Source organism: Haliotis cracherodii, unplaced genomic scaffold (genome assembly GCF_022045235.1).
Source record: "Haliotis cracherodii isolate W230 unplaced genomic scaffold, xgHalCrac1.p SCAF_2, whole genome shotgun sequence".
In the NCBI taxonomy this organism is placed as follows: Eukaryota; Metazoa; Mollusca; class Gastropoda; order Lepetellida; family Haliotidae; genus Haliotis; species Haliotis cracherodii.
This window is the reverse complement of record NW_027266275.1, coordinates 13,648,858-13,665,205: the sequence shown is the minus strand read 5'-3', so window position 1 is coordinate 13,665,205 and position 16,348 is coordinate 13,648,858. Positions and strand designations below refer to the sequence as shown.

Here is a 16,348-nt window from a genome sequence, read left to right as displayed (position 1 = left end):
CATACCTGGGACATAACAAACATTTGTAGACATGGAGAAATTTACACTTTATAGGCATTTACTGAAGGTGTTGTTCCGAAATGATAAGCCACTCGCTTGGCTCATATATACATGGCAGCTTGTACCTACCTAGGATATAACAGGTACCCAATATAACTTCAAAGAATTTTAATGCAACAGTTGGAAGAAATTTAATCTGAAACCATAACTGAACCCAAAATTAATATATTCTAACGTAATGTCATTTTAGTAGCTGTTTTTATTATATATAATTAAAACAAAAAATAATTATACTCTTGTTATACGGGTTATTTTCTACATATGAAACAGTTTCGGACAGTCACCATATTAGATCTACCAATCAGCAATCGCAACAACAGGGTCTCCCGATATTGTCATGAAATAACAAATCAGTGAGTGTGAGTGAGTTTGATTTTACGCCGCTTTTAGCAACATTCCAGCAATATCATGGCGGGGGACACCAGAATCTGGTGACTTGTTTTCAGTTAAAGGATGGCATTTATGACGTATGTGTCCATTCTCTTGCTACCAGGGTTTGTTTCAAGGCATCAATAGTAATAGTCTGAATGGGGTTGCTGTAAATAAAGGCATGATGGTGAAATCTGACGATGAGTTTACAAACTATTTCACCGAAACCAAAGACAATAGTACTGAATGGAATGTTGAACAAAATAAAATAAAAATAGAAGCCAGATATATAATTAACTCTTTTTTCAGACAGTGTAATAACAGGACTTACTTAAGTACTTAAGTGCATATTTGTTGACAAGATATTTTGGCCGTTACGTGCCAGGGGTAAAGTTGATTATGGCTTTGAAGGGAAAAATCAAAGCTTATTGTCCGCATGTAAAATGCACACACCCACTAAATAGTTGTAATTAAAATATGTGCATTACACACCAAAATACAGTATTTATTAAAGATCTGAATATGAATGAACCTCGTGTCTACGATGTGACTATGTACAGCCGGTACCCGGGTTGTAAATTTTGACGCATCCAAGCCCTATAGTGGAGCACTGCTGATGCAAGCAACCACTGTATTTTCTGGGACTAGCATCACAAAATGACCTATAAACAAGTTAAGCTAAGCGCTACAAATGTCATTACTCACATAATCTAACAAAGACTTAGGATCGTCGCAATGCTAAAGTCCCTTTGTATAACTGACCCCTAGACTTGATTATTTACAGGTAGATGTTCCATTGGCATAAAGTTAACTAAATTTGGTTACTGCTGTTTTTGTTCCAACTCTCAACACTGTATTGACATGAAGATGACAGAGTAAGATGTTCACTATATCCTGATCAGCTGATTCTGCAGATTGAAAACATTTATTTGAATGAAAAAAATCCATGATACCCGTAAGCATGCTCAAATAGGGTCAAATAGGAATAATGTCAAACAACATGAAGCATACATTAACACATATTTCTTAGTAATAAGAGATTACGGAAACTCCTAATCACGAATCCTACAATGCAATGCAATCGTCATCACCTAAACTATCCATTCAAACTATCATCACATTTTCCGCCCAAAACGTATTCGCTACAAACTGGTACAGTGAAGTATTACATGTGCTACAATGTTGTCGACTGTTCCACACGTTACTACGAATCAATGAGTGTGTAGACTGTGCTGTAACTTACGTCTGATCGTGTCACTGTTGAGGGGAGATCGGCGAAATAGTTGACACCTAAAACAAACGCCCGAAAGGTAAAATAGAAGAACCACGGTCACGTTGACACGAGCGGACCCTGAGTCAGCGCCCTCTCGCTCGCGTGCAGATTCCAACAAGAGTTACCTGCCCTTCGCTCGAAAAAATATGACCATTTGGACAATTGTAGCTCGTGAGGAGACCTACGAGGCACCGTTTTACTTGTTTTTTTTGTTTTATTATCCCCTAATTATTTTTTTCACAGCACAAATTCGATTATTGGTATCAGCATAATTTGAATATCATTGGGATTTGTCCTAAAATATAACAAATCGACGCCGCAACCGCGAATATCTGATGTGTTCTATAAATAATTCAGGAAATCATTAGATCTACATACTGTTGAGTACCTTATACATACTTTACGAATAAAGCAAATCTCAAGTCAATGTCTGGTGTATGGATACAGGGGCGAAATTACCACTGTAGCAGAAAAGCAATTGCTTACACCTGAAAAAAGCACAATTTTTGTTTACACCTAAAACATCACATTTTTTTATAAGTAAACCTCAAATTACCATCTATGCGGTACATTATTCATTCAAACTCTACACGGTCGAAAGTAAAATATTTATCGTCTAACTTAAAAATCGGAATCTTTACGCACTTTAGGATTTTAGTGGTAGATGGTTTTGTGATGAAAGCAAACCGCGTTCACACAATAAGTTTCATTATAATGATAAATCGGCTCGCTTTAAAATATGAAAAAATAAATAACCATCACATTCTACGAATGAACATATAAAAACATATCAAAGTAATATTATCGTTTTAATGTTAAAATTTCATTTGTCATCAAAGATGTTTCTTGCATAAAAAGTTGAAAATACTTTGGTCAAACGCGTAGATCTATATCTATATAAACCATATATATAATTTTATATATAGCGTCTAATTTTAAAAAGATTCTAGCGGAGCATGCTCCTAAACCCCCATAGCGGGTCCGCGTAACATTTAATTTGCTTGTACACCTAAACTTAGCCCTCTTGCACCCCTGGATATGCTTGTGTAACTTTTCAAAATCTATATGCTATTACTCTTTATTGTTTGTTTTTTGTTGCACTTGTGTATTGACCAGACAATCCAGTGATCGATATTATGACCATTGATCCAGTGTCGATCATCGTCAGGGTACGATGACACCAGAGACCATGAAATAATTATTTTGTGGTCTCGGATGACACGCAATCAACCAAGTCACAGAGATTGTCAATGCGATCCACGTTGTCGTCTCTTACCACCAGCATTTCCGCACAACCGCAATTCGTATGAATTAATTATTATAGTTTTACTTTAATTTATAATTCCGAGACAATAGATTCATTTGTATCATCAATTTATCAAGTACAGTAGTGGTAGTTGGAAGTCCTCGTGGAGAGCTCTAGCCGTAGTACCCTGATACAAATATGTATATCAAATACAGCCCATGCAAGTCTATAATGTTTGGCAAGTCTAGATTACTGCAGTATCAGGCGCTGAAAGGTCCATTGGCGCTCAGAATTACGTCCCTTTAATATGTCGCCATAATGAATGATGCACACATAAAATATATATTCCCCATACGTGTAGTCGTGTACGTGCATTGCAGGTGGACTTCCTGTCGATTGAAAAGAGTGACAAACAAGGAACAGCGTTTATGTTTTAGATGGTTTAAAAACTGCCTGTCTGTCTAACAATCTGTCTGTCTGTCTGTCTGTCTCTATGAATAATCGATTTATTGATATTGTGAGCCGTCGGGATACACTGACACGCATTCAACCCTGTCACCGAGTCTGACCACCCGGTCCATCTAGTCGGGCCGAGTTCTATCCCCGAACCCCATACGGGTCCACTAAGTCTCCCCTTTCTTCCAGCATGGATTGCTGGTAGTCTGTCTCCCTAGAGAATTAAGAAGTTGTTGTTGCATTTAGTGTTAAGAGGTCGGCTTCTGCCCAAGCAATTTCGGCTGACCTGTCCCTCTTGTGTGAGTAGGGTACACATATCTATTGTGAGGTTGGTATTCACATAATTTCTGTTTTTGTATTGATATGATTTCTATTTTCTTATATTGATATGATTTCATTTTTATCTTTGGTTGCTCCGTTTATATACGTTCGAGTAGCTGTCCAATAGAGTTAGTTTGGCCTTCGCTGTTGCATCTCTTGGCTTTAGGAGATCTATGACAGATAGCGGATCTAACTGCAATTCTTGTTTTAACCTAGCCCGGGCTGGGGCATGGCCTTGACATTGTAGTAATACGTGAGCAATGGTTTCAGCCTGATTGCAAGATGAACAAACCTTGTCATAGTGCTTTTTGTGACCGAATCTGAGGCGTGAGATGGCATTTTCAATTTTCCTTTCATTTGAGTATGAGTTTGGCTTTGTTGGACCTTGGGTTGAATTTTGTATAGCCATATGCCGATCTTACTTGCGTCCCATTGGGCTTGCCATCTTTCTGCTATAGAGGCTTTGATTTTGATTTTTATCGTTAGTTTACTGAAGGGAATAGGCTGTATATCCGCATTGTCTAGAGCTAGCTTCGCCAGTGATTCTGCTTTTTCATTTCCATGAATATCTATGTGAGAGGGGATCCAACACAGCTCCACCTGTTGCCCTTGGTCCGATAGTTTTGTATATTCGTATAGAATATTGTTGACTGTGTTTGGCCTGGAGTTTGAGTTTCTGGCACTGATGGCTTGAAGTGCACTTAGCGAGTCTGATAGGACGACCGCCTTTGCTTCCGGAAGGTCCGGTATGAGTTTGAGTGCATGATGAATTGCCTGAAATTGAGCCGTGAATACTGACTGACCATCAGGCAAGCCAACTGAATGTGCTTGGGGTTTGGAGCTGTGGATATGGATCCCGTAACCAGCACTGTTGTTGATAGGATTCTTGGATCCATCAGTGTATAAAAGGGCCCAGCTGTCCCAGGTAGTTTGAATTTTAGTGATAGCTACTGATCGTAGTAGGGTTGGGTTTTCTTTTTTAGTGACTTCTGATGTTAAAGCAGTGTGGGAGTTTTTAAAGTCCAGGGAGGGTGTAACCCTTTGTAGTGACTTTCTGGAGGCTGAATGTCATCACAATTGTGACTTCGGATGAGTTCACCTACTAATATCCCAGATGGCTTTAGTGAGGGATTTTTTCGAGTTAGGGCTTCATCTCGAGTGTTTTTGTCTTGCCATATCTTTTTAACCAAAGGGTGTGATGTTCGTCCCCAGAACGATACTATTGCATCCTCTCTTCTTAGTTTCAGTGGGAGTTCTCCAATTTCTACTTGTAGTGCTTCTAGTGAGGTGCCTTTTGGTGCGCCCGTGGCCAGCATTAGAGCTTTGTATTGTATCCTGTCGAGGCAGCTCAAGACAGTATTGGATGCTGAGTGAAAGGCCTAAAAACCATAGTCAATTTTTGATCTGATAAGAGATTTGTAGAGGTCCAGCTGAGTGTCCCTTGATGTGCCCCAAGATGTGCCTGAAATTGCCCGTAATACGTTCAGGTCTTTTTGACATCTGTTTTCCACATATTCTATAAGTTTGCGCTAAGTGGGGCGTTGATCAAGGATCACCCCAAGAAATATTTTTCAAATTTGATTGGTTTGCTCTTATGGAGACACGAGGTATCATAGCATCTTTCCCCCGACGTTTGAATAGAACTCAAACAGTTTTTTCACTTGAAAGGGTGAATCCTCATTTGTTGCACTATTGATCTACTCCGTCCAGGGCTGACTTGAGGGTTTTTTTTCTGATTTGTGAAATATCTCTGTGCTTTACCCATATTGCTCCGTCATCAGCGAATTTAGAAGTTTGGGTAGGAGAGTTGACATGGTCCAAAAGATTATTGATCATGATGTTATACAGGGTTGGGCTTATAATGCTGCCTTTTGGCGTGCCATTGTCCATTGCCATGGGATCAGATCGATTGTTCCCTATTTTACCTGATAGCAACCTGTCTTGCAGGAAGCTGTCTATGAAGTTTGCCATGTTCCCTTCTACTCCATTTTGTGCTAGTTTTGTGAGGAGTCCATCATGCCATACCATGTCAGAAGGCTTTGCTAGGCGGCTAGGTATTGTCTGTTTAAATGAGCTTTTTTTATTTCATTTCCAGTCTTAGAATATGATCTAGACACGAGTGTCCCTTCCTGAAGCCACTTTGGTCATGTTTGATGTGGTTGCCAGTTTCAAGGTGATGCATGAGCCTTTTCGTAACCATGGCTTCCATAGCTTTGCACATGTTTGAGGTGAGTGAGATCGGTGGATAAGAGTTTGGTAGGGCTTCGTCTTTCCCTTGCTTTAGAAGCGGACTAACTGCAGCATGTTTCCACGCTTTTGGGACTTCTCCTTTGGACCATATCGTCTTATACAAGTCAGTGAGTATGCTTTTGGTTTGACCGGGTAGGTTTTTCAATATCTCGTAACTGGTTCTGTCAAAACCAGGTGCTGTGTCTGTTAAATTGATTTGTCTGAATTATCAATGCCACTCCATTCATTAAATAAAGATTAAAAGCCATTTGTTATAAGAGAATATGCGTTTCGTTTGCTGTGACTGACATAATGAGCTGAACATGTCAAATAACACAGATTGTAGTTTTTGTTTTGTGTCCGGGCACACTAATATTAATAGAAAATTATAATCAGTTGAGACAGATGAAAAAATGGGGAAATGCCATACTAATTGTCAATATCGTTCTCTTAATAGGTCTTCAGCAACCCATGCTTGCCGTAAGAGGCGACTACCGGGATCGGGTGGTCAGGCTTCGCTGACTTGGTTGATGCATGTCATCGATCCCAATTGCGTGGATCGATGCTCATGATATCAATGACTGGATTGTCTGGTCCAGACTCGATTATTTACAGACCGCCGTCATACAGCTGCAATATTGCTGAGTGCGGCGTGAAACAACAAACCAACCAATGTTAGTTTTCATTACATTGTTGGTTGGTTATGTAAGTGTTTAAAGCTTCCAGTGTTCTTTTTAACATCTAATGTTCTAATAAATATATAAATGACGAATACAATAAAACACTGCAGGGAGACTCAACCAGTGTTTTATTGTACGATAACAACGATCACTCGTCGTTAATATATCTAGTAGATCATTGGATGTTAAACAGAATACTGGAAGCTTTAAACAAACCCACGGATCCATGAAGTTGCCTCTAACGACCAACATAGATTGCTGGGGACCAGTTCTATCCCAGAATCCCCAATTCGCCCCTAACGACCGACATAGGTTGCTGGGGACCAGTTCTATCACAGAATCCTCACTGATCCATCAATTCGCCCCTAACGACTGACATAGATTGCTGGGGACCAGTTCTATCCCAGAATCCCCACTGATCCATCAATTCGCCCCTTAACGACCGACATAGATTGCTGGGGACCAGTTCTATCTCAGAATCCTCACTGATCCATCAATTCGCCCCAAACGACCGACACAGGTTGCTGGGAACCAGTTCTATCCCAGAATCCCCACTGATCCATCAATTCGCCTCTAACGACCAACATAGATTGCTGGGGACCAGTTCTATCCCAGAATCCCCACTGATCCATCAATTCCCCCCTTAACGACCGACATAGGTTGCTGGGGACCAGTTCTATCCCAGAATCCTCACTGATCCATCAATTCCCCCCTTAACGACCGACATAGGTTGCTGGGGACCAGTTCTATCCCAGAATCCTCACTGATCCATCAATTCGCCCCTAACGACTGACATAGATTGCTGGGGACCAGTTCTATCCCAGAATCCTCACTGATCCATCAATTCGCCCCTAACGACTGACATAGATTGCTGGGGACCAGTTCTATCCCAGAATCCTCACTGATCCATCAATTCCCCCCTTAACGACCGACATAGGTTGCTGGGGACCAGTTCTATCCCAGAATCCTCACTGATCCATCAATTCGCCCCTAACGACTGACATAGATTGCTGGGGACCAGTTCTATCCCAGAATCCTCACTGATCCATCAATTCCCCCCTTAACGACCGACATAGGTTGCTGGGGACCAGTTCTATCACAGAATCCTCACTGATCCATCAATTCGCCCCTAACGACTGACATAGATTGCTGGGGACCAGTTCTATCCCAGAATCCTCACTGATCCATCGATTCACCTTCAACGACCGACATAGGTTGCTGGGAACCAATTCTGCATTGAGATTCACGATTGTGTTCAGGCTTATTTTCAGATAATAGTCCATCAAAATTCTTAGATTAATTCCCTTTTTGACATAGATCCGTTTCAGTACTGACTGATTGGTATACACCACACAATATATTTAATTATCAACCGGGTGTGACCCAACGTACAAAGGCTTGATACACCCACATACAGACATGGTCCACTGAAGTGAAGTCAGATGAGTTAAACAGTAAGACACATTTTGCTTGAAAAAATACCCCTTACATCCAGTCACAAAGTGGCTTACGAGGCACTAATGCATTTGATCTAAACAGTAAATACTAAAATACAACATGACAACACATTTACACGATAACGGACCCATGTGATGCAGAACACGTCTTGTTTGACAGCATAGAGGTTAACACTTTAGCAGACATGAATCCAATCTCATTAAAACCAGACCTTAGTTCTCGCCACCGCTAAACAAAGATCTCAGGACATCCCATTAGGGAACGACCTTTCATCCGACTAATCAGAGCGTCGCTAACCAGATCATGAAAGTGACAGTCGGAATGTGATTTCTAATCATGCAACCTCGAAAGCCTTAACACGGGGTATGGGGCTTAACGACTGAATCCACACAATCTATATTAGCCATTCCAGAATATTCTTTTGTTCAGGTTAAAAATTTTAATCGAGAATTTGTCAAAATTTGTTTCGAAGCGTAGTCGCCTATTTGAAATTAGTGCCGTAAAGCACGAGAAAGCTGCCTCGAATGTCGACATTTTGTCAGTCATTCCATTGGTCGGTCAAAGTTCGCGGCCGGTTTGACGTGACCCGTAATGGGATGTCCTCAGATCTTTGTTTAGCGGTAGCGAGACATAAGATCTGATTTTAATGAGATTGACATGCATCTGCCTCTCTAACCAGGGTTGCTGGTAGAGAGTGAGGAAGTTGGGTGGTGTTGAACCAAGCTTTGAGCAGCGCCCTTTTCAGTTATTAATACACCAGGCAGTTGGCAGATTTACATCATAGCCTTAATATTAGGTAACTAACACATTCTACAGGAGGCCTGAGTCCCTATATATACGGAGCCCAGTGGCAGATACTTCATTCTGCCACGAATATAGACTCAAATGGTCTCAGCAGCCTTCTCTTTGTTTAAAGGTAAGATAACATTTATTTTCTTGTTAAATTCTCCTTGCCTTCAACTTATATGATATCGTGTGCAAGCAACTGTATATTTACCATGGTTTGTAATATTTAAGAATAAGTTATATGTCATTTATTATGCCGCAGAGCAACATGAACGTTAATTGTATGTTTGTGGTTTACAGATATTAGTAGATTATTTCACTTGTACATTAACTGTTGATATGCCAAGTGATAGATAAAGCCGTACATTACATAGCATGAGACAGAGTACATTGTGGTAAATACCCGCGGGTAATCTCACGTAAATACCATCTCATGCGAATATAGCCCATGCTACCTCTATCATTTGGCTAAGCATTTACGGTATTGAAATTATACAGTATGTTAAATATATTTGTATGTAAATATACTCAACAACAAAAGTTCCTGTGACACCAATATTTAAGTGTATTTTTCAAACAAGTAAAGTTTGGTTTTCAATAGTGTAGTACATGAATGGAATCAAGTCACAAAAACGCAACTGCTACAGAAAAGTATGCATGACTTTTATGCAAGCCCATGCATTTCAGTACCCAAGAATGGGTATAAAAATATTGCGTTAACGGGATTCAATATGCATTGTTTAGCATCGTGCTGACAACAACCACTCAGAAAAAACATCAAAATTACGCAATTATTCAACATTACGAAACGCCACGCCTGTCCGAAAATGAGCGTCTGCGAGCCATTGGTGTGCTTGTAGCAGGATCGAGTCAACGTGATGTTGCAAGACAATTTACATTTGGTGTTTATGACAACGTTGGCAACAGACGAATGCAGTCAGAGACCATCCTCGGAGTGGCAGGCCACGCATAACCAATAATCGACAAGACAACTGGATTCGAACAACATACCTACGAAATCGATTCCAGCCAGCAACATTGACTGCAAGAAGCATCCCTGGCTTTCGACGAATATCTTCACAAACCGTCCGTCGTCGCCTCAGACGTGCAGGGATTGTCGCCAGAAGATCCGCCAGACGTCCAATTTGACAGGAAACCACCGTCAAGCACGTCTACAGTAGTGCAGACAGCGTCTACGCTGGACGGCCATGCAGTGGGGACAAGTTCTATTCACTGACGAGTCTCGTTTCCACCTCAGCCTCAGCGATGGACGGATTCGAGTGTACCGACGTCGAGGTGAACGTTACGTCAATCATTGTGTCCTGGAAGACGATCGGTTCGGGGGCGGCAGCGTTATGGTATGGGGTGGGATTACAGCAAGACAGAAGACCCGTTTGATAGTGGTAGAGGGAAATCTCAATACATAGCGTTAACGCGAGATCATCGACCCTGTTTTTCTTCCGTTTTTGCGTCGTCATGGCCAAGGCATTACCTTTCAACATTACAACGCCCGGCCTCATATTGCTCGACTTGTTCAGGACTCTCTTCAACAAAACAACGTGAATGTCATCTCCTGGCCGGGTCGCTCCCCTGATCTCTCACCATTCGAGCACCTGTGGTATGAGATGGATCAGCGCCTTCGACGTCAACCACGTTTTCCACAGACACTCCAGGAACTTCGAAACATGCTCGAGCAGATATGGACAAATATCCCACAGGACTTTGTGCGACGCCTGGTCCATTCCGTGAGACGAAGATGTGTTGCTTGCATCGCAACCAGAGGTGGACCTTACGCTATTGATTTGTAAATTGACATTTTGGCATGTTCATGTTTTTTTTAATGAAATCACGCATTTTCTGAAGTCAGTATTGCAAATTAAACCATTTGAACACTTTACAGGAGTCTTTTATCTGTTGCAAACCGAAATTGTTTCAGATTTGATAAAAAACATAACTTTGCATTAAATCTTATTCAATGTCACATAAACTTTTGTTGTTCAGTATACATCAGTAACACAAGAATGCCGTAAATGTAAATGTTAACAGTTCCTGTATGAAATGTCACAGCACAAAATACTTCTCAGTCCATTATCATTCACAATTCGCTTTTTGTACCTTATCTATTAGAACAATCCTGTTAAGAAAGTTCAAACCAGTCACTATCAATTCATGTATGGTTGTCAATTATATATTTAATGTGCATCTATCTTGTAATGTAATATTGTTTACATATCTCGCTATATATGAAATTTCACTCTGCCATGAATAAAGACTCCAAGGGATCAGCAGTCTTCTCTCTGTTTAAAGGTTTACAGCCGAGTAATCAGCTCTACCAAGTTAATTCCCCCACTATCTTGGTCATTTTGATGTAGCAAACGGGACCACGCCCACACAAGGCAAAACGGTCCCAAAGCTATCATGATAAAGGGAGGATAGTACCTTGACAGAAACGTTTTTAATAGAACGTAAACCTGTCTTAAAATTTACCTCTTATTGTCACGATTGATAGATTTATGCCTAGTGCCCTTCCACCACTGAGTTGCAAACACCGTTATTAATCACGTCACTTTCAAATCAATCAACATTTATTACACACAAACAACGAGAAAAGAAACATCATCATGAATTTGTAAGATGAGATAAAACTAAAGCATCTGCTGATATATAAATATTCTATTTGTATCCTTTTTACAGTTAAATACATTCATAATGACGCGTATGTCGCTTTCCATTTTCTGAAAAAAACATCTTGTGTTACATAAGCCATTTAGTCGCATGTTCACGTCTCATCATGCTAACTGCCTTACAATACTTACTACATTTGTGTCTCATACTTTACGTCAGCTAGGTGCACGATCAGACACACATTCTCATATTACGTTGGAACCGTCTATTTATTTTTGGACATTCTATCGTGTTCGACGGGTGATGAAGAGCATTTTGTTCGGAAACTGTGTATTTACCAAATGACACTCGTCACGATAAAAACAGATTTTAAGTATCGGATCACAGCAATAAGATATTTATATTAAAACCGGCGACGTTCACACAAGACAATAAGATGTACCATTATGTAAGAGGATTTATGGAAATTAAGTGCCGTTCGTCCGTCCTTCACTTTAATTGATATCAATTAGGAGCTAGTGATAAATTATCCAATTTCTAATTGTTGAAGCAATGGCCTTTTTTAGCGTTTTTAAATGAATGTCCTAATGCGCTCCTAATATCCTGCAGCTCCATAACTGGACTTATCGCAGATATATTTAAAACTAGTATTTAACCAGAAAAATATATCCTATATATACTGAGTCAAATTAAAAACTTCACATTTTTAAAAGTAATCCCATATATGATATACAACGGACAAATGTATCAGAGAAGGTAATTTTTAATCATTAATGTCCAAAGAAGAATTTTAATTAACGGTGGTAACCATAATTTGTTCCAAGCACATACGGTATTCGGTAATAACATCAACAGTTTAAATCATAAGTCCCAAGGACGAGAATCTGATGGCACACAAGTTCAGTAGCGTGTATGGCCACCGTGTGCGTTGACAACTGCCACACAACGCCTCCGCATGGACCTTGTGATGCTTGTGAACACACGATTGGGAAGACGACGCCATTGTTGCTGCAAAATGGTGCCAAGATCTTGCAAATTCTGTGGTTGGTTCTGGAGAGTGCGCAGACTTCTGCCAAGAGCATCCCAGACGTGTTCGATGGGATTAAGGTCGGGAGACCTTGACGGCCAGTCCATGACGTTGATTCCCGCATTCTGAAGGAAATTCCTTGTCAAAATTGTGTGGGGTCTGGCATTGTCGTGTTGGAAGATTAAACCGGGTCCATGTGCTGCCATAAAAGGCAGAAGTTCTGGTGCCAGTACCTTGCCACAGAAAGCACCCCACACCATGACACTTCCGCCTCGAAATCTGTCAACTTCCTGTACACAACACTGGGCGTAACGTTCATGACGGCGCCTCCACACACAACCCCCCCCCCACCATCAGCAAATCGAAGATTAAATCGGGATTCATCACTGAAGACGACTTGATTCCAATTCCTCTGAGTCCATCGTAAGTGTCGCTATGCCCACAATTGACGTTGACGTCTGTGTAATTGAGTCAGAATGGGCCCGCAGTATGGCCGTGGTGCTTGAAGGTGAGCAGTTCTCAGACGGTTTCGAACAGTTTGCGCAATCAGTTCACCCCTAAACAGTTAATTTCTGGTTGATGTAGCCGTCAAAAATCGGTTACGGAGGATCCTCTGCATGTGACGTCACACGTGGTCAACCTGGCCGAGGGTGATCAGCGGTGGTACCCGTTTGCTGTAGACGCGTCTGTAGATCATAAACAGTCCGTCGACTACAACCCATCGTCCTTGCGACTTTCCCGTCTGCAACATGCCGATGGCACGTTCACGTTGCGCATTTGAAAGGCGTGGCATGACAAATGGCTGTAAAGACTTTTGTTTTCTTGTGTTTTTCTTTTTTGTTAATGACTGCTAACAAGTATGGCTGAAAACACGTACGGAATTATGGCCACGTGACCAGCTGCACGTGAAAAACCGCTTTTGCCACTATAGTGCTGTGCACATGATTTTCATCTATTCACCTGCACAAAATGGGTGTTATCTGAAGACAATACGTGGCCATTACTTTTTAAATACACAATAAGGGCCCACAATGATAACTGGTCAAAATGTTAAAATTAAAGGATTTTGATGTTTTTAATTTGGTTCAGTATATAACAATATATGATATAAACCGAGCTGTAGATCGCCAGCAACTGAAGGTAGATCACCATACTAGGGACCATGGGGACTTACAGTACTTATGCTATCTGCATGGACCCTAGCAGGATTTACACCATCCCTTCAGTGGCTGGCTATTGAACGTAAATTTAGCCGCAATTAAAATGACAAATGTTCTACGTTTAAAAGACTAGTAGATATAATTTTTTTGAACGACATGGACTTACGATATCTCCAGAGGTCTCAGTAATCTTATACTACTTTAACACCCTTCGAGGATACAGCCATGAACAATTTCAGATATATATTCATTCTACCAATTTTAATCGGCTATTTATTTTATACAACACATATCAACAAATGTTATTATGCAATTCTATATATCTAGAAACAATAATTAAATGGCAACTAATATTATGAAAACGATCCTTAATGGATGAAACATTTGAAATAGTTATCCCTTCTGATGGAAGATTCAACACAGTCTAGCAGGACTTTCATCACAAGAGATACAAAATGGAGGATCCTCACCTTTCAATAACTACTCATGAGTATATCTACTATGGCCAATACGACATCGTCGCTCTTTTACCTCATCAAATCTGGACTGACAACCCAAGTAGATGTAACCGATATTTGGTTTCATTTCATGTAATTTATTCATACCTACTTGGGTGTCCCACTTCTTTTGCATGAGATCTCGGATATAAGATCTAAACACGGGTTATAATCAGTGAATGGGATTAGAAGAGGTGTCACAGATTTGTTGAGGGCTGCTTTTGGTGCAGCATCAGCCATTGTGTTACCACAATTCCAAGAAAAGACGATGTCGTATTGACCAGTAGAAACATCATTACTTAACACAATCATTTCGAATAAAAGTGGTTGTTTGCAAGACTGATTTTTAATTTCCTAAAGGCAGACTAGACAGGCTAAGTTGTTTATTTATATTCTAGTTAATATATTGACTTTGACTAAGCCGTACAAATAGAACTGTTATCTGGTAATCTGGATCCAGTGATGGTGGCGCTGGCAACTGCGTCACCATCCTTGGATCCATCTGTAGATATAAATTTATAAGTATCATATGTGTGTCTCAATTGATTATATTCTTTTTGATAAATAAGTTGATTTGTTTCAGATTGCTTCAATTTAGTTAAGTTTAGATTCACCTCTGGCTTTACTAATTGCCATGGTGGAGAAGTCTGCAGAAATATGAGATTGTATTCTTATTCCTAGAGGTGGCATAAGAGATGATTTTTTTATTGTAAAGCTCTTCATAAAGAGGATTAAAAACACATGATTTAATACGACGTTGTTTTAAGGACGGCTCATCAGCCTCGACACATAGACGTTGAATCGAAGAAGTTCTAAAGGCTCAAAGACAGAGCCTCAGTCCCTGACAGTAAATAGAATCAAGTTTTTTAAACTGCTTCCACAAGCTCCACCATAGACGATGAAGCCATAGTCCACTTAAGAGCTGATGGGCGCTCTGTATAGTTGGAGGAGTCTTTTCTGATCCCCTCCCAACATTGAATTTGAAACGACCTTCAATAGATCAAGTGCCTTCAGACATTTTTTAGTAATTCATGTGTGGTAAAAGGTCAATTGATGGTCAGAATAACACCAAGAACCTGGCTTCTTCTTGATAAAACTGAATCGGGGTCCTAATGAGGCTTATATTTCCTACAAAAACGAATATAGTTTGTTTTAGATTAGAAAGCTTAAATTCATTTCAAGCGACCATCTATGAAATTTATTTAAACATAATTGGAGTTTCCTTTCAAACATTTTTAACACGACAGGAGATATTAAAAGTGATCCATCAATTGAATCATTTAAAACTTTTGATAAAGTATTTATCTTCATGTTGAATAACGAGACAGAATAATTACTGCCTTGTGGGACATACTGATCCCGATTTAAATGATCAGACAGAGCAGAACCCACACGGATTTGAAAGTGTCTATCTGTTAAAAACTTGGATATTAACTGAAGCAACTGACTTCGCAATCCAAAGTTATGTAAATCTTTAAAAATACCGTGTTTCCATGTAGTGTCATATGCTGTTTCGAGTTCTAAAAAGATTGACACTTAAAGTTGTTTGTTTACTATGGCATTTTTCACCAATGATTCTAAACGTACTAAATGATCGATATTACTTCTGTTTTTACGAAAAAAGACATTGTATATTTGAAATGGGATTATTGGTCCCAAACAAGGCGATTATTTATCATGCGTTCCATACTTTTGCAAGCCCAGCTTGTTAATGAAAATGGTCGATAATTTATTGGATCGGTATGATCACGTCCAGGTTTAGGCATTAGAACAACAACGGCATCAGGCCAAGAAGGTGGGAACCTTCCTGACGTCCAAACTTCATTAAAATATTTGATTCATGATTCTGATAAGAGCATCAGGAGTTAATAATACATTTTATCAGCTCCTGTAGCAGTATCGTGATCTTGTTCAAGGGCAGGATGTTGTTCATGAGAGGTAACTATTTCATTGTAATCTTCCTCATTATCTGAATATAAAATAATAGCTTTCTTTTCCTGCTGTTTTGGTATTTTGGGGTATTGTAGTACATAGTTGGATGAGGAAGAATGTTTAGCAAATGTTTCACCCAGGTTATTAGCAATATCAAATTATCAATTGAAAATTCATTTCCATTTTTAAGATGGTGGATACCAGATTTCGACCCCTTTCCTTTGATTTT

General features: G+C 39.9%; 1 protein-coding gene across 1 annotated transcript in view; it reads right to left on the bottom strand.

Annotated features, from left to right (window-relative positions):
• Positions 1–1,758, bottom strand: part of LOC139469826 (uncharacterized) — a 32,008-nt gene extending 30,250 nt beyond the window's left edge. Inside the window, exon 1 of the mRNA XM_071252129.1 lies at positions 1,673–1,758. The gene's annotated coding sequence lies outside the window, so the exon portion shown is untranslated. The remainder of the gene's footprint in view (positions 1–1,672) is intronic.
• Between the last annotated feature and the right edge of the window lie 14,590 nt (positions 1,759–16,348).